This window comes from Ovis canadensis, chromosome X (genome assembly GCF_042477335.2).
Source record: "Ovis canadensis isolate MfBH-ARS-UI-01 breed Bighorn chromosome X, ARS-UI_OviCan_v2, whole genome shotgun sequence".
NCBI lineage: Eukaryota > Metazoa > Chordata > Mammalia > Artiodactyla > Bovidae > Ovis > Ovis canadensis.
The window spans coordinates 38,274,667-38,300,581 of record NC_091727.1 but is presented as its reverse complement, the minus strand read 5'-3'; the positions used below and the strand labels follow the sequence as shown (position 1 = coordinate 38,300,581).

Sequence of the window (25,915 nt, the reverse complement as noted above, 5' to 3'; positions counted from 1 at the left end):
TTGAAATAATATTAAAACTTAATTTTGATGACAAATGTTACATAAGATTTATATTCTCAGATAGTACTATGATATGCATTTTTAAAACCTTTTATTTTTTTCCCCTGCTGATAAATTCAACTGAGTATTTTTGAGCTGAGACCAATCTTAAGCCAAGACAGAGAATACGGGGCTAGGCACTCTTTGTTGAATTTCAACCAATGATTCATTGCATCCATTTGTCAAAATTCAGAATGTGACAAACAAGCCTTTGATGAAATAGATAGACTTTCCAGATGGAATGAAATCCTGACACAAGTAGTTTTGAAATTAGCTTAATCTTTCTATTACTGAATGAATGAAAAAATGAGGTTTTTACCCTGAAGAGTCACTGATCACAGGTAAAGAGTTTACACAGTCACAGTGAAAAATGGTTTTGGATCTGAAAACAGAGGAGGAAATGTATACTATGTAAGGGGAAAGTCCTTTCAAATGGTCTTTTTGCCTTTAAAAATAAACATTAGAAGAAGAAACAAAGACATTGCTGGTATAAAGATCACAATCAGATGCAGGTCAAATCAAGTGGTCCACACCTAGGCCAGGATTCAGTTCAACCCGAAGCACTGAGGGAAGGTGAAAAACAAACAGGCTAAAGAGGAAAACCAGGATCAAGAGATGTGGACGCCCTGGCTAAAAAAATATATTAAAAAAAAGAGGAAAAGTCAGTGATTCCTGCATGTAACAATACAGTATACTTTATTGTATTATTATTTTTTTTTTTAAAAGAGAGTGACTTGCAGCCTCACCAAGCAACTAAGTAGGTTACTCTGGACACACTGCTCCTGGACAAATGGCCTTGAGAGGGTGTGGAAGACGGGCTTGTTTCAGGTTCCCTGGACAAGGGGCTGCCTGGATGGGAGTCGTATACAGGCCTGCTGCTTCAGGGAAAGCCTAGGTGGGGGGAAATCAAGAGACTGTTTCTCCTTTGGGTGTTATTTCTGTCATAGGGAAAAGTCCACCCAAGGGCTGGTGTTCCCTCTCTTCATTCAATAAATATTTGTTGCACACTTGTGTGTCACACACTGTTCTAGGAGGTGCATCACAACACAAAGATCTTGGCCCTCAAGGAGCTTAGATTCTTGCATGGTGTGGAGAAAAAAGGTAGCATAACAGGCCAGAGACTGCCATCCTTAGATAGGCCTGTTGGCAAGGCTGGCCTTGGCTGGCATTTGAGAACTTGGATTTCTGGACAACCAAGCCCAGGACTAGTAAGTGTGTGCCTCAACTGTTTGTGTGAACAATATAGTTGATTCTGAACACTGGCTTTCCTCCTGGGAGTCTGGAATTTCATATATGTGCTAGGCAGAGGGAGCCTACGTGACTAGGGTAGGGTAAATAAACAAAAATATGTGCCCCATGGACCTTCATGTTGGTATGAGGGGGAAAATCTCAGGTGTTGAGTAACTATTTCAACCTTAAGGCAAAAACTATGGCAAAAGTAATCATATTGGACTGACCTTTGGACAACATGGGTTTGGATTGTGCAGGTCTGATATTGTTTTCCAATAAATACTTGCTTTAGTACTACATAATCTGAGCTTGTTTGATCCCATGGATGTGAAACTGTGGATATTGAGGGCTGACTGTAAAGTTCTATGCAGAGTTTTGGCTGCACAGAGGCTCACTGTGCCCAACCTCCCAGTTGTCCAAGGATCAACTGTAATCACTTAATAATTTAGTTAAATAAACACTATTCATTTTTGACTTTTCATATGAATGCTGCTGCTGCTGCTAAGTCGCTTCAGTCATGTCTGACTCTGTGCGACCCCATAGATGGTAGCCCACCAGGCTCCCCCGTCCCTGGGATTCTCCAGGCAAGAACACTGGAGTGGGTTGCCATTTCCTTCTCCAATGCATGAAAGTGAAAAGTCAAAGAGAAGTCACTCAGTCGTGTCCAACTCTTTGCAACCCCATGGACTGCAGCCTACCAGGCTCCTCCACCCATGGGATTTTCCAGGCAGGAGTACTGGAGTGGGGTGCCATTGCCTTCTCCAATTTAATACCTAGCATTGGCTTTATTAGGGCTTCCCAGGTGGCTCAGTGGTAAAGAATCTGCCTGCCAATGCAGGAGATGCAAGAGACCCAGGTTCGATCCCTGGGTTGGGAAGATCCCTTGGAGAAGGGCATGGCAACCCATTCCAGTATTCTTGCCTGGAGAATCCCATGCAAAGAGGAGACTGATGGGCTACAGTCCCTGGGGTCACAAAGAGTCAGACATGATTGAGGTACTGAGCACACACATCAGCTTTACTCGAAGGGCAGGAAGATAAAGGATCTATGATACTTGTGAAGTGAAGGAAGGTCTTGTGGCCTATTTATGGCAGACCTAATGAAAGATGCTGAAGGCCAAAGGGATGTATAAAGCCTCTCAGCATCTGCCCTACCCCCTCTATAGCACACCCATCCCTCCAAATCTCCCCAAAGCCCCTGAGAATATACATCCACACCTGACACACAACTTCACGCTGCCCCTGACATCACAGGCTGCCATGGACTGCAAGGCCGACTACAAGGTCTTCCCCCTCTGCATCCAGGCATTTTCAGTTTTACTTTGTAGTTCCTCTCATCAGGAAGTGAAATCCAGCTGGCTACCCTTTGACACTGGAGCGTCTACATGACTTTGCTTCAGTCGACATGTGTGAAAGTGGTGATGCAGTGATTCCGAATCAAAGCCTCCAGAGGCCTGTGTGCCTCTGTCCCCAGTCTTGGAGTTCAGTCACCCCGATGGCCCCAGCCAATAGCTGGCCAATGGAAAGACATATGAGCAAGGCCACCCAGACCAGCTGGTTCCAGATGACCTTCCCTCTCAGTGCTGACACACTGGCAATCCCAGCCATGATCAGCCAAGACTGGCCCTGACCAGCTGAGCCACTAGATGGAGTCGGGCATGATCATCACAACCCAAACAGAAGCCAGGAGGGTTTAATGTTGTTTGGCACCCAGAGGTGACCGAGATGCATGTCAAGCTTGAGTGTCTCAGCCAAAGCTGTACAGGTGCCTCCTGACAGGGACTCCAAAGTTGAAATCACTGCCGTGTCTCTCAGGACAAACGCAGGGCTGATGACCACTTCAAAGCCAGAAGGACTCGGAGGGAGACTGCTCACTTCAAAGATGGGATAGCTTCAGAGAACCCTTGCATTTTGGCTTGAGAGTCAAACAATTGTCTCACAGCTTCTCTCTCTCCCTCTCTCTCTCTGGCTCCCCAAGAGAAGAGCAATTGAAACGCTGGAAACAGTCTCCCTTCAAGTACAACAAAGGGCAGATTCTCTCAGCTCAGGGAGGCTGGCCTTTGGCGGAAAGGGAACAGCAGGAAGGGCAGATTCCAGAGCAGCTGAGAAAGAACTCTGGGCCTGGGTGAAATGCAGGCAGGCTGCCCAGTGAGGAGACCGGCAGCATTTTAATATCACCACAGTCTCATTTTGTAGAGCTGAGAGAATAGTCTCATCTCCAAGAATGACAGAGCTGCCCATTTTATTGTATGCTTCTTAGGCAGCAACATGGCGAGTTAATTGAAAATCTGAATGTATCCATGCCCATCAACTTCCATGCGTTTTTCACTCTCCTCGACTCCCCATGTTTTTTGTTTTTAGGCTTGACAGCTACATCAGGTATCCCATGTAATCACTGTGCCCTGAAAAGAAAAAGTCAAGGTATTTCAAGTGCTTTTTATTTTTTTAAACATAAATTTATTTAATTGGAGGCTAATTACTTTACAATATTGTATTGGTTTTGCTATACATTGACATGAATCTGCCACAGGTGTACATGTGTTCCCCATCCTGAACCCCCCCCCCCCCGCCGCCACCTCCCTCCCCATCCCATCCCTCTGGGTCATCCCAGTGCACCAGCCCCAAGCATCCTGTATCATGCATTGAACCTGGACTGGTGATTCATTTCTTATATGATTTATACATGTTTCAATGCCATTCTCCCAAATCATCCCACCCTCACCCTCTCCCACAGAGTCCAAAAGACTGTTCTATACATCTGTGTCTCTTTTGCTGTCTCGCATACAGGGTTATCATTACCATCTTTCTAAATTCCATATATGTGCATTATGATACTGTATTGATGTTTTTCTTTCTAGCTTACTTCACTCTGGATAATAGGCTCCAGTTTCATCCACCTCATTAGAACTGATTCAAATGTATTCTTTTTAATGGCTGAGTAATACTCCATTGTGTATATTTACTACAGCTTTCTTATCCATTCGTCTGCTGATGGACATCTAGGTTGCTTCTGTGTTCTGGCTATTATAAACAGTGCTGTGATGAACATCAGGGTACACGTGTCTCTTTCAATTCTAGTTTCCTCGGTGTGTATGCCCAGAACTGGGATTGCTAGGTCGTATGGCAGTTCTTTGGAAGGAATGATGCTAAAGCTGAAACTCCAGTACTTTGGCCACCTCATGAGAAGAGTTGACTCACTGGAGAAGACTCTGATGCTGGGAGGGATTGGGAGCAGGAGGAGAAGGGGATGACCGAGGATGAGATGGCTGGATGGCATCACGGACTCGATGGACGTGAGTCTGAGTGAACTCCGGGAGATGGTGATGAACAGGGAGGCCTGGCGTGCTGTGATTCATGGGGTTGCAAAGAGTTGGACACAACTGAGCGACTGAACTGAACTGATGGCAGTTCTATTTCCAGTTTTTTAAGGAATCTCCACACTGTTCTCCATAGTGGCTGTACTAGCTTGCATTCCCACCAACAGTGTAAGAGGGTTCCCTTTTCTCCACACCCTCTCCAGCATTTATTGCTTGTAGACTTTTGGATTGCAGCCATTCTGACTGGTGTGAAATGGTACCTCATTGTGGTTTTGATTTGCATTTCTCTGATAATGAGTGATGTTGACCATCTTTTCATGTGTTTGTTACTCATCTGTATGTCTTCTTTGGAGAATTGTCTGTTTAGGTTTTTGGCCCATTTTTTGATTGGGTCGTTTATTATTCTGGAATTGAGCTGCATGAGTTGCTTGTATATTTTTGAGATTAGTTGTTTGTCAGTTGCTTCATTTGCTATTATTTGCTCCCATTCTGAAGGCTGTCTTTTCACCTTGCTTATAGTTTCCTTTGTTGGGCAGAACCTTTTAATTTTAATTAGGTCCCATTTGTTTATTTTTGCTTTTATTTCCAATATTCTGGGAGGTGGGTCATAGAGGATCCTGCTGTGATTTATGTTGGAGAGTGTTTTGCCTATGTTTTCCTCTAGGAGTTTTATAGTTTCTGGTCTTACATTTAGATCTTTAATTCATTTTGAGTTTATTTTTGTGCATGGTGTTAGAAAGTGTTCTAGTTTCATTCTTTTACAAGTGGTTGAGCAGTTTTCCCAGCACCACTTGTTAAAGAGATTGTCTTTTCTCCATTGTATATTCTTGCCTCCTCTGTCAAAGATAAGGTGCCCATAGATGTGTATTGCCTCCTTTGTCAAAGATAAGGTGCCCATAGGTGGGTGGATTTATCTCTGGCCTTTCTATTTTGTTCCATTGATCTATATTTCTGTCTTTGTGCCAGTACCATACTGTCTTGATGACTGTGGCTTTGTAGTAGAGCCTGAAGTCAGGCAGGTTGATTCCTCCAGTTCCATTCTCAAGATGGCTTTGGCTATTCAAGGTTTTTTGGATTTCCATACAAATTGTGAAATTATTTGTTCTAGTTCTGTGGTAGCTTGATAGGGATTGCATTGAATCTATAGATTACTTTGTGTAGTATATTTTATTTTCACTTTATTGATTCTTCCAATCCATGAACACGGTATATTTCTCCATCTATAGTATCCTCTTTGATTTCTTTCACCAGTGTTTTATAGTTTTCTATATATAGGTCTTTTGTTTCTTTAGGTAGATATATCCCTAAGTATTTTATTCTTTTCATTGCAATGGTGAATGGAATTGTTTCCTTAATTTCTCTTTCTATTTTGTTATTATTAGTGTATAGGAATCCAGGGGATTTGTGTGTGTTGATTTTATATCCTGCAAATTTACTATATTCATTGGTTAGCTCTAGTAATTTTCTGGTGGAGACTTTAGGGTTTTCTATATAGAGGATCATGTCATCTGCAAACAATGAGAGCTTTATTTCTTCTTTTCCAATTTGGATTCCTTTTATTTCTTTTTCTGCTGATTGCTGTGGCCAAAACTTCCAAAACTATGCTGAATAGTAGTGGTGAGAGTGGGCACCTTTGTCTTGTTCCTGACTTTAGGGGAAATGTTTTTAATTTTTCACCACTGAGGATAATGTTTACTGTGGGTTTGTCATATATAGCTTTTATTATGTTGAGGTATGTTCCTTCTATTCCTGCTTTCTGGAGGGTTTTTATCATAAGTGGATGTTGAATTTTGTCAAAGGCTTTCTCTGCATCTATTGAAATAATCATATGGCTTTTATTTTTCAATTTGTTAATGTGGTATATTACATTGAATGATTTGTGGATATTGAAGAATCCTTGAATCCCTGGAATAAAGCCCACTTGGTCATGATGTATGATCTTTTTAATCTGTTGTTGGATTCTATTTGCAGAATTTTGTTAAGCATTTTTGCATCTATGTTCATCAGTGATATTGGCCTGTAGTTTTCTTTTTTTGTGGAATCTTTGTTAGGTTTTCGTATGAGCGTGATGGTGGCCTCATAGAATGAGTTTGGAAGTTGACCTTCCTCTGCAATTTTCTGGAAGAGTTTGAGTAGGATCGGTGTTAGCTCTTCTCTAAGTTTTTGGTAGAATTCAGCTGTGAAGCTGTCTGGACCTGGGCTTTTCTTTGCTGGAAGCTTTCTGATTACAGTTTCAATTTCTGTGCTTGTGATGGGTCTTTTATGATTTTCTATTTCTTCCTGGTTCAGTTTTGGAAAGTTGTACTTTTCTAAGAACTTGTCCATTTCTTCCACGTTGTCCATTTTATTGGCATATAATTGCTGATAGTAGTCTCTTATGATCCTTTGTATTTTTGTGTTGTCTGTTGTGATCTCTCCATTTTCATTTCTAATTTTATTGATTTTATTTTTCTCCTTTTGTTTCTTGATGAGTCTGGCTATTGGTTTGTCAATTTTATTTATCCTCTCAAAGAACCAGCTTTTGGCTTTGTTGATTTTTGCTCTGGTTTTTTTTTTTTCTTTTGCATTTATTTCTGCCCTAATTTTTAAGATTTCTTTCCTTCTACTAACCCTGGGGTTCTTCATTTCTTCCTTTTCTAGTTGCTTTAGGTGTAGAGTTAGGTTGTTTATTTGACTTTTTTCTTATTTCTTGAGGTAAGCCTGTATTGCTATGAACCTTCCCCTTAGCACTGATTTTACAGTGTCCCACAGGATTTGGGTTGTTGTGTTTTCATTTTCATTCGTTTCTATGCATACTTTGATTTCTTTTTTGATTTCTTCTATGATTTGTTGGTTATTCAGCAGCGTGTTGTTCAGCCTCCATATGTTGCAATTTTTAATAGTTTTTCTCCTGTAATTGAGATCTAATCTGCACTGTGGTCAGAAAAGATGCTTGGAATGATTTCAAATTTTTTGAATTTACCAAGGCTAGATTTATGGCCCAGGATGTGATCTATCCTGGAGAAGGTTCCATGTGCACTTGGGAAAAAGGTGAAATTCATTGTATTGGGGTGAAATGTCCTATAGATATCAATTAGATCTAACTGGTCTAGTGTATCATTTAAAGTTTGCATTTCTTTGTTAATTTTCTGTTTAGTTGATCTGTCCATGGGTGTGAGTGGGGTATTAAAGTCTCCCACTATTATTGTGGTGTTGTTAATTTCCCCTTTCATGCTTGTTAGCATTTGTCTAACATATTGTGGTGTTCCTATGTTGGGTGCATATATATTTATAATTGATATATCTTCTTCTCGGATTGATCCTTTGATCATTATGTAGTGTCCTTCTTTGTCTCTTTTCACAGCCTTTGTTTTAAAGTCTATTTTATCTGATATGAGTATTGCTACTCCTGCTTTCTTTTGGTCTCTATTTGTGTGGAATATCTTTTTCCAGCCCTTCACTTTCAGTCTGTATGTGTCCCTTGTTTCGAGGCGGGTCTCTTGTAGACAACATATATAGGGGTCTTGTTTCCGTATCCATTCAGCCATTCTTTGTCTGTTGGTTGGAGCATTCAACCCATTTACATTTAAGGTAGTTATTGATAAGTATGATCCCGTTGCCATTTACTTTATTGTTTTGGGTTCGAGTTTATACACTCTTTCTGTGTTTCCTGTCTAGAGAAAATCCTTTAGCATTTGTTGGAGAGCTGGTTTGGTGGTGCTTAATTCTCTCAGCTTTTGCTTGTCTGTAAAGCTTTTGATTTCTCCTTCATATCTGAATGAGATCCTTGCTGGGTACAGTAATCTGGGCTGTAGGTTATTTTTCTTTCATCACTTTAAGTATGTCTTGCCATTCCCTCCTGGCCTGAAGAGTTTCTATTGAAAGATCAGCTGTTATCCTTATGGGAATCCCCTTGTGTGTTATTGGTTGTTTTTCCCTTGCTGCTTTTAATATTTGTTGTTTGTGTTTGTTCTTTGTTAATTTGATTAATATGTGTCTTGGGGTGTTTCGCCTTGGGTTTATCCTGTTTGGGACTCTCTGGATTTCTTGGACTTGGGTGATTATTTCCTTCCCCATTTTAGGGAAGTTTTCAACTATTATCTCAAGTATTTTCTCATGGTCTTTCTTTTTGTCTTCTTCTTCTGGGATTCCTATGATTCGAATGTTGGGGCATTTAACATTGTCCCAGAGGTCTCTGAGATTGTGCTCACTTCTTTTAATTCATTTTTCTTTTTTCCTCTCTGTTTCATTTATTTCTGCCATTCTATCTTCTACTTCACTAATCCTATCTTCTGCCTCTGTTATTCTACTATTTGTTGTCTCCAGAGTGTTTTTGATCTCATTTATTGCATTATTCATTATATATTGACTCTTTTTTATTTCTTCTAGGTCCTTGTTAAACCTTTCTTGCATCTTCTCAATCCTTGTCTCCAGGCTATTTATCTGTGATTCTATTTTGTTTTCAAGATTTTGGATCATTTTAACTATCATTATTCAAAATTCTTTATCAGGTAGATTCCCTATCTCTTCCTCTTTTGTTTGGTTTGGTGGGCATTCATCCTGTTCCTTTACCTGCTGGGTATTCCTGTGTGTCTTCATCTTGTTTATATTGCTGTGTTTGGGGTGGCCTTTCTGTATTCTGGCATGGGCTTCCCTGGTGGCTCAGAGGTTAAAGCGTCTGCCTCTAATACAGGAGACCTGGGTTCGATCCCTGGGTTGGGAAGATCCCCTGGAGAAGGAAATGGCAACCCACTCCAGTATTCTTGCCTGGAGAATCCCATGGACAGAGGTGCCTGGTGGGCTACAGTCCATGGGGTTGCAAAGAGTTGGACATGACTGAGCAACTTAACTTCTGTATTCTGGCAGTTTGCGAAGTTCTCTTTATTGTGGAGTTTCCTCACTGTGGGTGTGGTTGGACAGGTGGTTTGTCAAGGTTTCCTGGTTAGAGAAGCTTGTGTTGGTGTTCTTGTGGGTGGAGCTGGATTTCTTCTCTCTGGAGTGCAATGAAGTGTCCAGTAATGAGTTATGAGATGTCAGTGGGTTTGGTGTGACTTTGGGCAGCCTGTATATTGAAGCTCAGGGCTATGTTCCTGTGTTGCTGGAGAATTTGCATGGTATGTCTTGCTGTGGAACTTGTTGGCCCCTGGATGGTGCTTGGTTTCAGTGTAGGTATGGAGGCATTTGATGAGCTCCTATCGATTAATGTTCTCTGGAGTCAAGAGTTTTCTAGTGTTCTCAGGATTTGGACTTAAGCCCCCTGCCTCTGCTTTTCAGTCTTATTCTTACAGTAGCCTCAAGTCTTCTCCATCTGTCACTTCCAAGGTGGTTCCCTCTGTTTTAGCTTCTGCTGTTTGCTGGTCTCTTCAGTGTCTGACTTCCACCCTGGCACAAGGGGGCAGTGGTAGACACTTTTTTAGGCTCACTTGTTCAGTCGTGCTGTGGGGAGGGAGGGACGCTGCAAACAAATAACACTGGCGTCTGTGGGGAGTGCTCACAGTGTCTCGGCCACACTGGGTTTGCCCCCGCTCACAGCATGTGTGCTTTCCCTGTCTACACTGCTTAGGCTCTAGGTTGCCCTGTTGGGAACTGTCTGAGGCCAGTCCTGGGTTGTATGCACTTCCCAGGTCTAAGCCGCTCAGGTTCAGGTACTCGGGCAGTCCTCAGAGGTACAGACTCGGTTGGGCCTGCATTTTGTGCCCTTCTCAGGTCCAAGCAGCTCTGGTGACCAGGTGTTCGGCAAGCGCAGTCACTGCGACTTATCGCCTCCCCCATCCCTGCCACTCAGTTCTGGGTGTACAATTGGCATGCCTTCTCAGGTGGAGGTCGACCGTCCAGAATCCCAAGAAGTCTTGGCTAGCAACAAAGCCTGCTTGCAGTTTGGTAGATAATGCCTCTCTGGGGCCGTGATTGCCCGTTTCCGGCTCTGGCTACTCTCGCCTGCCTGTCTCCGGAGGGGGATGGGCCTGTCCGCAGCCGGCTAGCTCTGCTCAGCCCTTTGTTCTGTGAGTGGGCCTGGTGGTGTCTTAGGTTAGGGCCTTTTGCAGGGTAGCTCTCCCACAGTCTGGTTTGCTATCTCAAGTTAGTTCCCTCAGATTGCCCTCAGGGCATTCAGGCCAAGTCCTTACTGTAAGCAATGTAGCCCATGCCTCCCTGCCCAGGCCCTGCTTGCTAGTGGCGGATGCAGGCGTCTGTGGGTGTCTGTGCTGCTTCTCCGCTGACAGTTACCATTGGGCATGTAATCTGTGCGTTTTAATTATTTATTTATTTTTCCTCCAGGTTATATTGCCCTCTGTGGTTTCAAGGCTCGCCACAGACTCGCCAGTGAGAGTGTTTCCTGATGTTTCGAAACTTGTCTTTTTTAAGACTCCCTTCCCGGGACGGATCTCCATCCCTACCTCTTTTGTCTCTCTTTTTATCTTTTATATTTTTCCTACCTCCTTTTGAAGACAATGGGCTGCTTTTCTGGGTGCCTGATGTCCTCTGCTGGCATTCAGGAGTTGTTCTGTGGAATTTACTCAGCATTCAAATGTTCTTTTGATGAATTTGTATGGGAGAAAGTGGTCTCCCGTCCTATTCCTCCACCATCTTAGGACCACTCCCCTCAAGTGCCTTTTAAAGCCATACCAAGAACTCTCTAGATACCAGTCAAAGAAGTACAGTGAAAGCAGACCTAATGTCCCCATGAAAATGGGGATGATGAAATGAGAGACAAACTCACATTGAAACACTGCAGTGGGCTGCTTCAATCTTGCATCTATTTACTTGGTACCATGTACTGTGAGGAGCAAGACAGAACACACTCCTTGTCCTCTGGAATCTGAGGTCTTAGTCTGCCCTCAAAGAGCTCTTAGGGGACTTCCCTGGGGGTCCAGTGGTTAAAACTTTCCCTCCAATGCAGGGAGTGTGGGTTTGATCCCTGGTCAGGAAGCTAGGATCCCACATGCCTCAGGGCCAAAAATCCAAAACAGAAAACAGAAGCAATATTGTAACAAATTCAATAAAGACTTAAAAAATGGTCCACATCAAAAAAAAAAAAAAAGAAAATCTTAAAAAAAAAGAAAGATTATCTTCTCAGCCCTGTCATAGCTCAGGACACAAAGTGTCAAGTGCTATGATAGAAGCAGGTTCCAAATTCTAGGCCAACACAAAAGAGAGTCATGCTTACAAGTCTGTCAATAAGGTTAGAGGCACCCATGTGAACTGAGTGCCCAGCACTCTGATGTTCACTTCTCCCAGGGTGAGTGAGTTCAGGCCATCTACCAACAGGTTCTTGTGAAAAACCCTAAAACTCTACTTTGTCTCATCTCTGCCACACAATCCCACCAGGACCCCAACCGGCCTTTAGACCCTGACACAAGCTATTCTGTATTCATTTTGGAAAGGGAAAAAGGAAATTCTCTGGAAGAACTAATCTCCTGTTTTAAGACACAGCAAAAGAAGCCCATCCATCTCTCTTCCCAACCTCCATCTTCTGCCAGACTTTCTATGGGAATCCATGAAACACTTCTATATCCTTTACGCAGAGGAAACAAAATGCAAAGTTGTCTTTTATCACACTTTTCCCCTCCAAATTCTGAAATTTGCACAACACAGAAATCATCATTCCCTTTCATCCAGTGACCAGGCTACAGATAAAAATGTATGAGCTAATTCAGAGGCACAAAGCAGAGTCAGAGGATTAAACAAAGCAATCACCTTCAAAATGTTACAAAGCCAAGCTGAAAAGCCTGATCTTGACCATACACACACAGTTTTTAATCAAGAAAGAGAAATACATCATTCTGTCACCTACCAAACTATTTTCTTTCCTCTTTAAAATAAGAATGAACTCCTAGCAACTAAATTACTTTAATAAGGTTAAATGAAGCAGCAGCAGCAAAAAGCAGTTAACCAGCTCCTCGGTGGGCAAAACCCTAATCTAATGCAGGTCTAATTAACTCTGATTGATGCAAAACATCATCTAAAAATCAACAGGAAGTGTATAGTAAAGAGCATTGGAAAGACCCTCATTATTTAAGAATCAATGTCTAAAGGGCATTTTTAAAAGGAATGTAATACCCCCAAGATGTTCACGTTCCATGCTGCTTCATTCTTTATCAAAAGACCTTATCAACTGCTCTCTATCAAGAATCTGGAAGTGTCCAGAGAGGCAGACTTACAATAATTAATAGTATAAGGCCTTCTTTCAAAATCATTAGGGATTCACTAAGCTGACAACACAAGCTGTTTAACACTTGAACTGTCTAATGACATTGCAGGATAAGGGGTACCACCATATTTATGACTTTGGAAATTCTGTTATTGAATTTCCAAACTACTCTGTGTGCACAGTGTGATGTCCGTTTACCTTTCCTTTTGATTTTAGGTGCAGTTTGTGCCTTCAAAACCCAATCTGTATACTTATCTCACTGGGGGGAAACGGAGTTTGGATGTTGAAAGGCTGACCTTTGCTTCTTCCCTCTGCCAAACCCATCCCCTACCTGCAGCAGACACTCGGCTCTCTTTCCTAGTACTGAATATTGGATTCTGCAGGGGGAGAAAAAGAGCAAAGTTGAATAATAGAGGCAGGGAAATTGAGTTTAGTTAGTTGCCTACCCAATATCCATTTCTCCCTTCAGAACCCCAGCAGTTTTCAAGGTGGCCCAGATAAAGGCAAGCTTTCCTAGTCTCCCGTGTGTGGCCATGCAACAGTCCTGGTCAACAGATACAAGGAGAAACTTGGACATGTCTTGGACAGCTTTTGCTTCCCTGGTCAGTGGAGACATACTCAGCACAGCCTTCCCTCTGCTTCCTAGCTTGAATGTAAACATGATATCTGGACCTTCCCCCACGGATTCTGTAACCATGACCTGGGAAAGTCCCTGACATCACCAACTCATTGTACCAATACCAGCAGCCTGATGGCAGACCCCTTTATATGTAAGAATACAGTGTATTAAAAAGCACAGACATCACTTTGCCAACAAAGGTCCATATAGTCAAATCTACAGCTTTTCTAGTAGTCATGTACAGATGTGAGAGTTGGACCATAAAGAAGGCTGAGTGCCGAAGAATTGATGCTTTCAAATTGTGGTGCTGGAGAAGACTCCTGAGAGTCCCTTGGACTGCAAGGAGATCAAACCAGTCAATCCTAAAGGAAATCAACCCTGAATATTCATTGGAATGCCTGATGTGAAGAGCCGACTCACTGGAAAAGACCCTGATGCTGGGAAAGATTGAAGGCAGGGAGAGAAGCAGGTGACAGAGGATGTGGTGGCTGGATGCCATCACCGACTCAATGGACATGAGTTTGAGCAAGCTCTGGGAGATGGTGAAGGTTAGGGAAGACTGGCATGCTGCAGTCTACAGCATCACAAAGAGTTGGACATGACTGAATGACAGAACAACAACAATCTGTTGAAACCCCCATAGTCAGGTTTTCAATCAGCTACAGCTAACAGCACTGGTAACAGATATATTAAGCCAGGAAAGGGATCCAGCTTCTACCCTCAGATCTGAGCAGATTTCGTTGTTTAAAATAATCCCTGTTAGGTTATGGTAATTTGTCTGTTCCTTGGGAATAGAACCATTTGAGTGATGGCTGCATACAGGCTTTAACAGTATCTTTCATCACTCCTGTTTTGCCCAAGACCAAAGCCAGCAATGAAACCATTTTATTAAAGCTGTACTTGGCGTCATGCACCAGTGATCACTGATCACAAGCTGAAGTTTACAAAGGAAAGCTATGGTCTTCTGAGAACATCATTAAATGGCATAACACAGAGTTTGCATTGTAAGTCTCTCCTTGGAATTTGGGGTTTGCCTCTCTCATACAATTTTATGTGGCTTCCCTGGTGGCTCAGTGGTAAAGAATCTGCCTCAAATGCAGGAGACCTGAGTCTGATCCCTGGGTCAGGAAGATCTCCTGGAGATGGGAATGGCAACCCACTCTAGTACTCTTGCCTGGGAAATCCCATGGACAGAGAAGCCTGGTGGCTACAGTCCATGGGATTGCCACAAAAGAGTTGGACACAACTTAACAACTAAACAACAACACAGTGTTATGGAATTACCTTCAATCGGACATTCATGACAACTCTTCCTCCAACAGCATTTTTTTTTTTTAGCAGTGCTGTGAGGCTTGCAGGATCTTAATTCCTTGACCAGAGATGAAATCTGTGCTTCTAACCACTGGACAATCAAGAATACCCCCAACAGCATTTTCTGATGAAACTGAAGTTGACCTTTCTAACAACCAAGGTAAAAAGTTCATAAAGGACACAGACATAAAAGCAATAGTTGCCAATATGAATCTTGTCCACAGAGTAAGCAGAAATGTTTTTACTGAAAGAACGTCAAGAAGAGGGCAATGTGTTTAGGTGACCAGGCTGAGCTTCTGGGTGAAGAGCTATACCAGTACCAGACTTGCTGCTGCTACTGCTAAGTTGCTTCAGTAGTGTCTGACTCTGTGCGACCCCACAGACAGCAGCCCACCAGGCTCCCCCATCCCTGGGACTCTCCAGGCAAGAACACTGGAGTGGGTTGCCATTACCTTCTCCAATGCATGAAAGTGAAAAGTGAAAGGGAAGTCACTCAGTCATGTCTGACTCTTAGCGACCCTATGGACTGCAGCCTACCAGGCTCCTCCATCCATGGGATTTTCCAGGCAAGAGTACTAGAGTGGGTTGCCATTGCCTTCTCCAACTGGACTTGCTAGGCTATAAGAAAGGATGCTCTATGAAAGCAGGTGGTTCAAAAGTGTTGAGCAAAGGGCCACTCAGTGGAACACTGGCACCACCTACAACTTCTAAGAAATGCAGAATCTTAGGTCTCATCCCACATTTTTTTTTTTTTTGGCTGTGCTGGGTCTTTGCTGCTGCATGCAGGCTTTCTCTAATGGCAGCGAGTGTGGGCTTCTCTTGTTGTGGAGCATGGGCTCAGTGGAATCTTCCCCGACCAGGGATCGAACCACATCCCCTGCACTGGCAGGTGGATTCTTAACTGCAGGACCACCAGGGAAAGCCCCAGATCTTCAATAGATTCTCCAGGTGATTCAGGTACATTACAACTTGAGAAGAACTGGTTTCAACAATTTTCCTAACATGTTAGAATACCTGAGGTCAGGAGATGTTACTTACTCCCATTCCAGTGAATGGCAGGCATTGCTCAGTATTTAGAAGGCCATAAATGTCACCTTTGGACCTTGCAAGGATTTACAGTATTTGCCACAGCAGCAAGAAGGAAATTTACTCTGTCCATGGCACCAATGATTAATATATTTGACTCGCCTAAAGATATTAATTTCCCCCAAAGGGTCATTTATCAAGGTCTCTGAGGTTAATATATATTCTTCAAGATGACAGTGATAACAAGAGTTGTTGCTGTGACTACACAATGGATATACAATAGCGATTTTTCATAAAGATGCTTCCCTCTGTCACCTCAACAAGGCAACACAAATAACTCATAAGTCTGGTGTGCGGTCTGGTTTATACCACTGGAAAAGGTTATCCTGGGCATTGGTGCTATTTGATCAGACCCAAGAATGCTGTCAATGGACTGTCAATGCATTATCCAAAGAACTGGGAGCTTATTTACACCTAATCATGGCACCAATTCACTTAAAAATGTCCATTTGCTCTTGCAAGTAGAGGGTGAATATCAAACATGATTACATATATCAGTATCTTGCCGTCTACACTGAATGTGACAGCCCTGAAAGCCAGTGATGTTCTGAACAGTGTCCCACGGAATGAAGATTAGACAAATGAAGCTTAGAGAAGTTATACAGAATTCATTTAAAACAAAAGTGGGACTTCCCTGGCAAACCAGCAGTTAAGAATTCACCTTTCAATGCAGTGAGCGCAGGTTTGATCCCTGGTGGGGAAGCTAAGATCCCACATACCTTAGGGCCCAACATAAAAGAGCAGAAGCAATATTGTAACTAATTGAATAAAGGCTTCAAAACTGGTCCCCATCAAAAAAAAGAAAAAAAAAGAAATTAAAAAAAGAAGTTTTCCAGCAATGACGACCTCCCCATGAGAACGTGTCTCTCCAAAAGGATCTCCTTTATCCCACTCCAAAAGAGAACAGGAAACATAAGAAGAGCCTATTGCAGAGCTCCAATGCCTATTTCATGGATGTGAAATGCCCAGGATGCTATAACATCACCACCAACTTTAGCCATGCACAAACAGCAGTTTTGTGTGTTGAGTGCTCTGCTGTCCTCTGCCAGCCTACAGGAGGAAAAACAAGGGTACAAAGGATACTCCTTCAGACAGAAGCAGCACTAAAAGTACTCTGTATCAAGAAGAATGGGAAACTATCCCAAAAAACACGTCTTGGATACGAAAGAGAGAGAGAGAGAGAGAGAGAGAGAGAGAGAGAGAGAGAGAGAGAGAGAGAGAGAAATCTTAAAAGTGATCACTGGAAGCAGGAACTTTGCAAAAGAGCATCAGGATTTTTCATCCTACACACCAAGCTGGAAATTCTTGGTGATGAGTTTTCTGCTTCCAGCAATATGGTGGTCTAGAGCAATGGTTCTGGAACTGTGTCCCTAGAACGGTGGCATCAGCATCATCTGGGAACTTTTTAGAAGTGCAAATTCTCTCACTCTACCCCAGACCCAGGTAAAGCACAATGACCCATGTTTTAATAAGGTTTCCAAGGTGATTCTGCTGGAAGCTAAATTTCAGTTCAGTTTAATCACTTAGTCATGTCTGATTCTGCAACCCCATAGACTGCAGCACACCAGGCCTCCCTGTCCATCACCAACTCCTGGAGTTTACTCAGACTCATGTCCATTGAGTCGGTGATGCCATCCAACCATCTCATCCTCTGTCGTCCCCTTCTCCTCCCACCTTCAATCTTTCCCAGCCAGCAGGGTCTTTTCAAATGAGTCAGTTCTTTGCATCAGGTGGCCAAAGTATTGGAGTTTCAGCTTCAACATCAGTCCTTCTAATGAATATTCAGGACTGACCTCCTTTAGGATGGACTGGTTGGATCTCCTTGCAGTCCAAGGGACTCTCAAAAGTCTTCTCCAACACCACAGTTCAAAAGCATCAATTCTTTGGCACTCAGCTTTCTTTATAGTCCAAGTCTCACATCCATACATGACTACTGGAAAAACCATAGCCTTGACTAGATGGACCTCTGTTGGCAAAGTAATGTCTGCTTTTTAATATGCTGTCTAGGTTGGTCATAACTTTCCTTCCAAGGAGTAACTATCTTTAATTTCTGCAGTCACCATCTGCAGTGATTTTGGAGCCCCTCAAAATAAAGTCTCTCATGGTTTCCATTGTTTCCCCATCTATTTGCCATGAAGTGATGGGACCAGATGCCATGATCTTAGTTTTCTGAATATGAAGCTTTAAGCCAAATTTTTCACTGTCCTCTTTCACTTTCATCAAGAGTCTCTTTAGTTCTTCTTCGCTTTCTGCCATAAGGGTGGTGTCATCTGCATATCTGAGGTAATAGAGATTTCTCCTGGCAATCTTGATTCTAGCTTGTGCTTCATCCAGCCCAGTGTTTCTCATGATGCACTCTGCATAGAAGTTAAATAAGCAGGGTGACAATATACAGCCTTGACGTACTCCTTTTCCTATTTGGAACCAGTCTGTTGTTCCATGTCCAGTTCTAACTGTTGCTTCCTAACCTGAACAGAGATTTCTCAAGAGCCAGGTCAGGTGGTCTGGCATTAACATCTCTTGAAGAATTTTCCAGTTTGTGCTGATCCACACAGTGAAAGGCTTTGGCATAGTCAATAAAGCAGAAATAGATGTTTTTCTGGAACTCTCTTGCTTTTTTGATAATCTAATAGATGTTGGCAATTTGATCTCTGGTTCCTCTGCCTTTTATAAAACCAGGTTGAACATCTGGAAGTTCATGGTTCACGTACTGTTGAAGCCTGGCTTGAAGAATTTTGAGGATTACTTTACTAGCGTGTGAGATGAGTGCAATTATGTGGTAGTTTGAGCATTCCTTGGCATTGTCTTTCTTTGGGATTGGAATGAAAACTGACCTTTTCCAGTCCTGTGGTCACTGTTGAGTTTTCCAAATTTGGTGGCATATTGAGTGGAGCACTTTCACAGCATTATCTTTTAGGATTTGAAACAGCTCAACTTGAATTCTATCACATCTACTAGCTTTGTTCATAGTGATGATTCCTAAGGCCCACTTGACTTCATATTCCAGGATGTCTGGCTCTAGGTGAGTGATCACACCATCATGGTTATCTGGGTCATGAAGATCTTTTTTGTATAGGTCTCCTGTGTATTTTTGCCACCTCTTCTTAATATCTTCTGCTGTTAGGTCCAAACGATTTCTGTCCTTTATTGAGCCCATCTTTGCATGAAATGTTCCCTTGGTATCTCTGATTTTCTTGAAGAGATCTCTAGTCTTTCCCATTCTATTATTTTCCTCTATTTCTTTGCATTGATCACTGAGGAAGGCTTTCTTATCTCTCCTTGCTATTCTTTGGAACTCTGCATTCAAATGGGTATATCTTTCCTTTTCTCCTTTGCTTTTTGGTTTTCCTCTTTTCATAGCTATTTGTCAGCCCTCCTCAGACAGCCATTTTGCTTTTTTGCATTTCTTTTCCATGGGGATGGTCTTGATCCCTGTCACCTGTACAATGTCATGGCTAGTCAAGGCTATGGTTTTTCCTGTGGTCATGTATGGATGTGAGAGTTGGAATGTGAAGAAGGCTGAGCACCGAAGAATTGATGCTTTTGAACTGTGGTGTTGGAGAAGACTCTTGAGAGTCCCTTGGACTGCAAGGAGATCCAACTAGTCCATTCTGAAGGAGATCAACCCTGGGATTCCTTTGGAGGGAATGATGCTGAAGCTGAAACTCCAGTACTTTGGCCACCTCATGTGAAGAATTGACTCATTGGAAAAGACTCTGATGCTGGGAGGGATTGGGGGCAGTAGGAGAAAGGGACGACCAAGGATGAGATGGCTGGATGGCATCACGGACTCGATGGACGTGAGTCTGAGTGAACTCCGGGAGATGGTGATGAACAGGGAGGCCTGGCGTGCTGCGATTCATGGGGTCGCAAAGAGTTGGACACGACTGAGCGGCTGAACTGAACTGATGTGTAGAGTCTTCTCTTGTGTTGTTGGAAGAGGGTGTTTGCTATGACCAGTGCATTATCTGCAAAACTCTATTAGCCTTTGCCCTGCTTCATCCTGTACTCCAAGGCCAAATTTGCCTGTTACTCCAGGTGTTTCTTGACCTCCTACTTTTGAATTCCAGTCCCCTATAATGAAAAGGACATCTTATTTGCGTTTTAGTTCTAGAAGGCCTTGTAGGTCTTCACAGAACCATTCAACTTCAGCTTCTTCAGCGTTACTGGTCGGGGCATAGACTTGGATTACTGTGATAATGAATGGTTTGCAGAACACAGCTTGCCTGATGAAAAAAAAAATGCCTCAAGCTTGAAAGCTAAATGTCAAAAGCCATTTACATAGTAGTTTTAGTTAGAATCTCTAATAAGTTACCTGCACCAAGAACTGGGGGCTTTCCTCTGACTGCTAAAAAAACTGATAGGGAGTTAGTTATATGTTGGTCAGTATTCAATAGTATGAGTCAGAAACAGCTGTCGCATACTGTGTACCACCTAATTAAAAGCTCATGCTATCTAAAATGAAAAGAAGTATTAAATCATTGTACGCTGTAAACAAATTCTGAGGGTACATCTTCCTTCTAATTTCTGATTTAATTATCTCTTCAGTTATCTGTTTATTCACTCTAGGCAGGACGTGATGAGGTACTCATTTCTTAGCTGTAGTAAAAGTATACTTACTGTAAACTGGCTTTGATTCTTCTATTCCTCTACATATTTTTATTCATAAATATTTACTCTAACAGTTGTTTGAGGAATGGTATTTTAATATGTAATTAAAGGGGCAGTTTTCTACATTAAGTTCTTGTTTGTAGGACAGCATAATTCCTTCCAGACAAACAAAAAAGGCATTCTTAACAACTGATTATCTGTATCTGTCAGTGTTTAATTTATCAAAAGTGAATGCAAGTTTTCAACAGATGGAGATAAAGATTGAGAAACATACACAAGACTTTATCACTTGCGTGAATATAAAAGTAACAGATATATTTTAAAAACAAAAATCATTTTAGATGTCTGAAACTATACAAGTCCAAACATAGAGTTAACAATGAGAGAGTTGTGTGTGTCAGCACAGAAATGCACAAGCAGATCATTCTGACCTGTCATCAGCTGGGCACATTTTTCACTTTGTAATGTAAAAGTGGTAGAATTTTACCATCCACTGGCTGTCATGAGGCTGACAGTGAATGAAAATGTGACAGAATTCATGACCAACCAAGTAACCTGTCGACCAAACATTTCAACCCAAGATCCTAAGTAGCTCTGCTGTCAGACCCAGAAAAGCTAAAACATTTTGATAGGAGCTCCTTTTAAAATGTGGGCTGTCCCTTCTTGAGACTCCAATAAAGGGGATTATTTAGCTTTGTGAAATTAAAAACAGTTCATGGGCATCCCTTCCTCTCTGCCATGAATACGTATTAGGAAACATTTTTTTTGCCAGGTCTGCCTATTATTCAGATCAGTATTAGTGAAAAGGGAGTGGAGATGAAGAGCTTAGAGCTGCTGCAGTCTTGCTGCAAGCAAGGCTCTCTGGGAAATGTGTAGGATGGAAACAAACATGAAATGTGCAGTGAACAGAGAGGGCAGCCAGAAGTGCCGAGGAAAGGGAGAAAAAAGGCTTGTGAGAAAACTAACAAAAGAAACTCAGGGAACAAATGTGGTGTTAGGCACTTCCTGCTAAGGATCCTTCTTCTCACAGTTGGCCATCCACTTCCATCCTCACGCTTAATTGTCCATGCTTGTCTCCAGTTCTCTCTTCTATCATGTTCTATTTGGGAACTGGTCAACTGTGTCTGAATGCCTTCCAGACACCTCCTCTCTTTGAGTTTTCGGGCTACTGAGTGGCATCTTGGGTGGGAGTCAGCAACAGATTCAGTCCTGAAACTCCAGAATGGATATGCAGACACTCTACCCACTGCCTCAAGGGTTCTCTCAACGAACAGAAACAACTATTTGCCATTCATCAGTTCACATTTATTGGTATATTTAGGGAATGGGGAATTTCATTTAACATGAAGGGTACCACCCTTGTACAGCCAAGAGATCAAAGCCAGTCAATCCTAAAGGATTGAACATTCTTTGGAAGGACTGATGCTGAAGCTGAAGCTCCAATATTTTGGCTGTAAAAAATCTGCCTGCAATTCAGGAGACCTGGGTTCAATCCCTCAGTTGGGAAGATCCCCTGGAGAAGGAAATAGCAACCCACTCCAGAGTTCTTGCCTGGAGAATTTCAAGGACAGAGGAGCCTGGCAGGCTACAGTCCATGGGATCACAAAGAGTCAGACATGACTGAGCACCTAATACTTCACTTTTCACTTTCACCTGATGCAAAGAGCTGACTCACTGAAAGGACCCTAATGCTGTGAAAGGTTGAGGGCAGGAGGAGAAAGGGGCGAAAAAGGATGAGATGGTTGGATGGCATCACTGACTCAATAGACATGAGTTTGAGCAAACTCCAGGAGATGGTGAAGGACAGGGAAGCCTGGTGTGCCACAGTCCATGGGGCTTCAGAGTCAGACACAACTGAGCAACTGAACAACAAAGGGTACCACTAGCCCAAGGCAGCAGAAAGAGCACAAGTTTCCAGAAGAACCTGAATTCTAGACAAGATTCAATCCCTTATCAACTGGGGATCATAAATCCCACAGGTAAGTCTTGGTTTCTCTCTCTTGTCTTAGAATCTTAACTGGCTGGTTCCTACCAAAAGTATCCTGCTTGGGCAATAAATGTTATCATTATCTTACCTCTCAACCCTACATCCTTGGGGAAGTTACTCAACCTCTCTGCAATGTTTTCTATTTTCTGTTCTGAAAATGTAGTAGTAATAATATCTAACTTGAAGAGAGATTGTGAGAATTAAATGAGACAGCTTATGTAACAAGTAGTTAGTCGACTTAATGTTCTATATAATTATTAGTTACCACTGGTTGCAATGACTTGGAAGCATTATAGAATCTTGGAGCATCGTAGAGCCACTGCCATGAAAAAAAAAAAAAACTATATTCTTATCCTGCTTTATATATGTGATTCCACCAATCTTTACTGTATTCTAACCATCTATCTTTTTACTTTTAATTATTTTAACTGGAATCTCCCCTCCTTTCTGGGTAGAAGTTTAATAAATATAGCTCTGATCTTCATTATTTCACTCAATATTTTTAAAGGCACAACTATTTAAATTAAACCATATGAAGATTTCAAATGACACAGAGCTATTCGGCCAAACTAATAAAATGTCATTAAATCCTAATTTAGTATTACTTATTAGAATATTAGGAATGTATCAAGCCACACTTTTGATGAGGAAATATGCTGACAAAATTTATCTATAAATGACATTATTTCTATCATTAGGTAATATTCCATAGATGTTCTCTAAGAACATTTGTTAATCACTAAGCAGGAATAAGACTATGAAGAAGAGACTATGGTGAAATCACAGCTAAAAAGCACAGGTGAGATTAAGAAAAATAGCTCTTATGTTCTTGGTGTTTATATTTCTCAAAGAAATATTAGGTTGGTTAAAAAGTTTGTTCAGACATTTCCATAACACATTATGGGAAAACCCAAATGAGCTTTCTGGTCAACCTAATACATGTATATAACTTAAAAAGTGAAGTTCCTCAAAACCATGTTCAATGATTACTATTTCCTTTTTCCCTCTACTTCCCCCTGCAAGATAACTTCCTTTTCTTTCTATATCATTTTTCTATTTTGTCTATACCAAATTCACACCTTAACTTTCCGACAAACTTGCATAACTCCTCTAGGTACAGCCAAGCATATCAGGTAATTCATCTATTCTATTATTTTTCTCTTAGCATCATCCTGGCTGTAGCTCTGCTTCAGTACTTAGGCTTCCTTCAAGACTTGATACCCAGCTACATCCTGGGCTGTCCTTTACCATCACTCTTGAAGTTTTCTGATCTCATCTGCATAGGAGCTCCAGGTTTTGAAATCTCATACTTTCCTATTTCTCGGTTCATTCCACCAACACCATGGACTGCCCTCAAAAATGTTTTACCAGCTCCTGCAGTGTTCCAGACAGTGGTTGCTTCATTTGGAACGTCTGGTCTGTAAGCTCTTTAAATACATTCTGTGAAGCAAAATTACCTACGCCTTACACTTTTGAAAGGAAAAAAAAATGTGTGTGTGTGTGTGTGTTTTTGAGAACTTGCAAAGATTTTTTTTTTCCTACTCTCACAGTTGATTGATAATTTTGGCTGCTACAGAATTCTAGTTGATAATTTTCTCTGTGAACTTAGGAGGCCTTGTGCCACTGTTGGGTAGCTTAAGTTGCTACTGAAAGTCCAGTGCAAATCCTTTTAAGGAAGCAGTTTTATTTTTCTTCTTAGAAGCCTTTAGAATCTTTTCTTTATTCTTTTTCTATCCAACATTGCTGGGGAGGGGGTCCCTTAAATCTAGAAAGTTCTGTTTTTCACATTTGCCCCACAATTCCAGAAGCCTGGAAGTACTGGGAAGATTACACCTCCATCTAGTAGTGAAATGCTGGTGGGAGTGCTTGACTCAAGTCAGAACAAACTATGAGATGCTATCTGCCCTCTGGGGTTCTTTAAAGAATGAGATGGAAGCTGTAACTCAGCCTAAAAATCACACCTTTGCTTGGCTTCCCACTCTTCACTGTTTGCCCTACTCCTATACTGGTTTCTCTGAGAGTCCTTCCTGAATGAAGTATATCCACACCTCAGAGGCAACTTCTGGAGAGCCTAGCCTAAGAGTATCACCGAGTTGCTCAGGTTTGTGAAAGGACCTATCAAAGTTGCAACTGACAAAGTTGAGCTGAGACTAACTGGCTTCTGGAACTTCAGAATCCATGCAGAGCACTCTCCTGTACCACCATTTTTATTCACTCTTAAGTTAAACTCCAAAAACACCTTGAAGTTCAGAGAGTCGAGTTCAAACTATCATTCCAGGTGTCTTGGGGTACAACTCGCTCTCCTCTTGGCCATGAATACTTCAGTAGAAAAACATGCAGAAGTCTTATCTGACTTAAATCTCTAGAAGCAGCTCTATAATCACAAAGATGTGGGTTCAACTACTTGCCCAGCTGTGTGATGCCAGGCAAGTTCCTGAACCTAAGTCCCAGTATTCTTCCCTGAAATGGATATAATACGCTCATCACAGTACCTGTCATAGAGTCAGTCCTATCTTTTGAGTTACTTTCTGGTGGTGGTGGCAAGTTTGTGGTACTACCACTGTACGGCCTTCACCAAGTTCCCACATTTCAGAAATGTCTGGCCAAGGTTAAGGGTATAGTATAAGGCAGTGGTTCTAAAAATGTAGTCTCCAGACAAGCAGCAGCATCAGTGGAAACTTGTTCACAGTACAAAGTCTCAGGTCTGACTCCAGATCCATTGAATCAGAAACTCTGGGGCTGGAACAAGTCCTCCAAGGGATTCTCATACATGTTCAAGTGTGAGAAACACTGACCTGAGGCCACAGATCTGGGAAAGACATTATGGACCCCCATGGAGAAAAAGGCCACAGACCTAGAGACAGCTGTTGGGATATTGGAGATTTTAGGCAGAACTAACAGCTATACTCTATTTTCTTGGGTTCCAAAATCACTGCAGATGGTGACCGCAGCCATGAAATTAAAAGACACTTGCTCCTTGGAAGAAAAGTTATGACCAACCTAGACAACGTATTAAAAAGCAGAGACATTACTTTGCTGACAAAGGTCCATCTAATCAAAGCTATGGTTTTTCCAGTAGTCATGTATGGATGTGAGAGTTAGACTATAAAGAAAGCTGAGTGCTGAAGAATTGATGCTTTTGAACTGTGATGTTGGAGAAGACTCTTGAGAGTCCCCTGGGCTGCAAGGAGATCAAACCAGTCAATCGTAAAGAAAATCAGTCCTGAATATTCATTGGAAGGACTGATGCTGAAGCTGAAACTCCAATACTTTGACCACCTGATGCAATGAACTGACTCATTGGAAAAGACTCTGATGTTGGGAAATATTGAAGGCAGAAGAAGGGGACAACAGAGAATAAGCTGGTTGGATGGCATCACCAAATCAATGGACATGAGTTTGAGCAAGCTCCGGGAGTCAGTGATGGACAGGGAAGCCTGGCATGCTGCAGTCCATGGGGTCGCAAAGAGTCAAGACATGACTGAGCGACTGAAATGACTGAATGGATATACACAACAACTCAGTTATTAGGGATAAGAAGAAATCATAATGATGCCTTTACTATTAGAGTATGTGCTCAGTTACTCA

The 25,915-nt window shown here is 42.0% G+C and overlaps 1 protein-coding gene and 1 pseudogene across 1 annotated transcript in view; one reads left to right on the top strand and one right to left on the bottom strand.

Annotated features, from left to right (window-relative positions):
* The window catches only part of LANCL3 (LanC like family member 3), a 112,546-nt gene that overhangs the window by 69,437 nt on the left and 17,194 nt on the right, over positions 1-25,915 (bottom strand). The gene's annotated exons all lie outside the window — the stretch shown is intronic.
* LOC138929896 (small ribosomal subunit protein eS27-like) lies at positions 16,680-16,836 on the top strand (annotated as a pseudogene).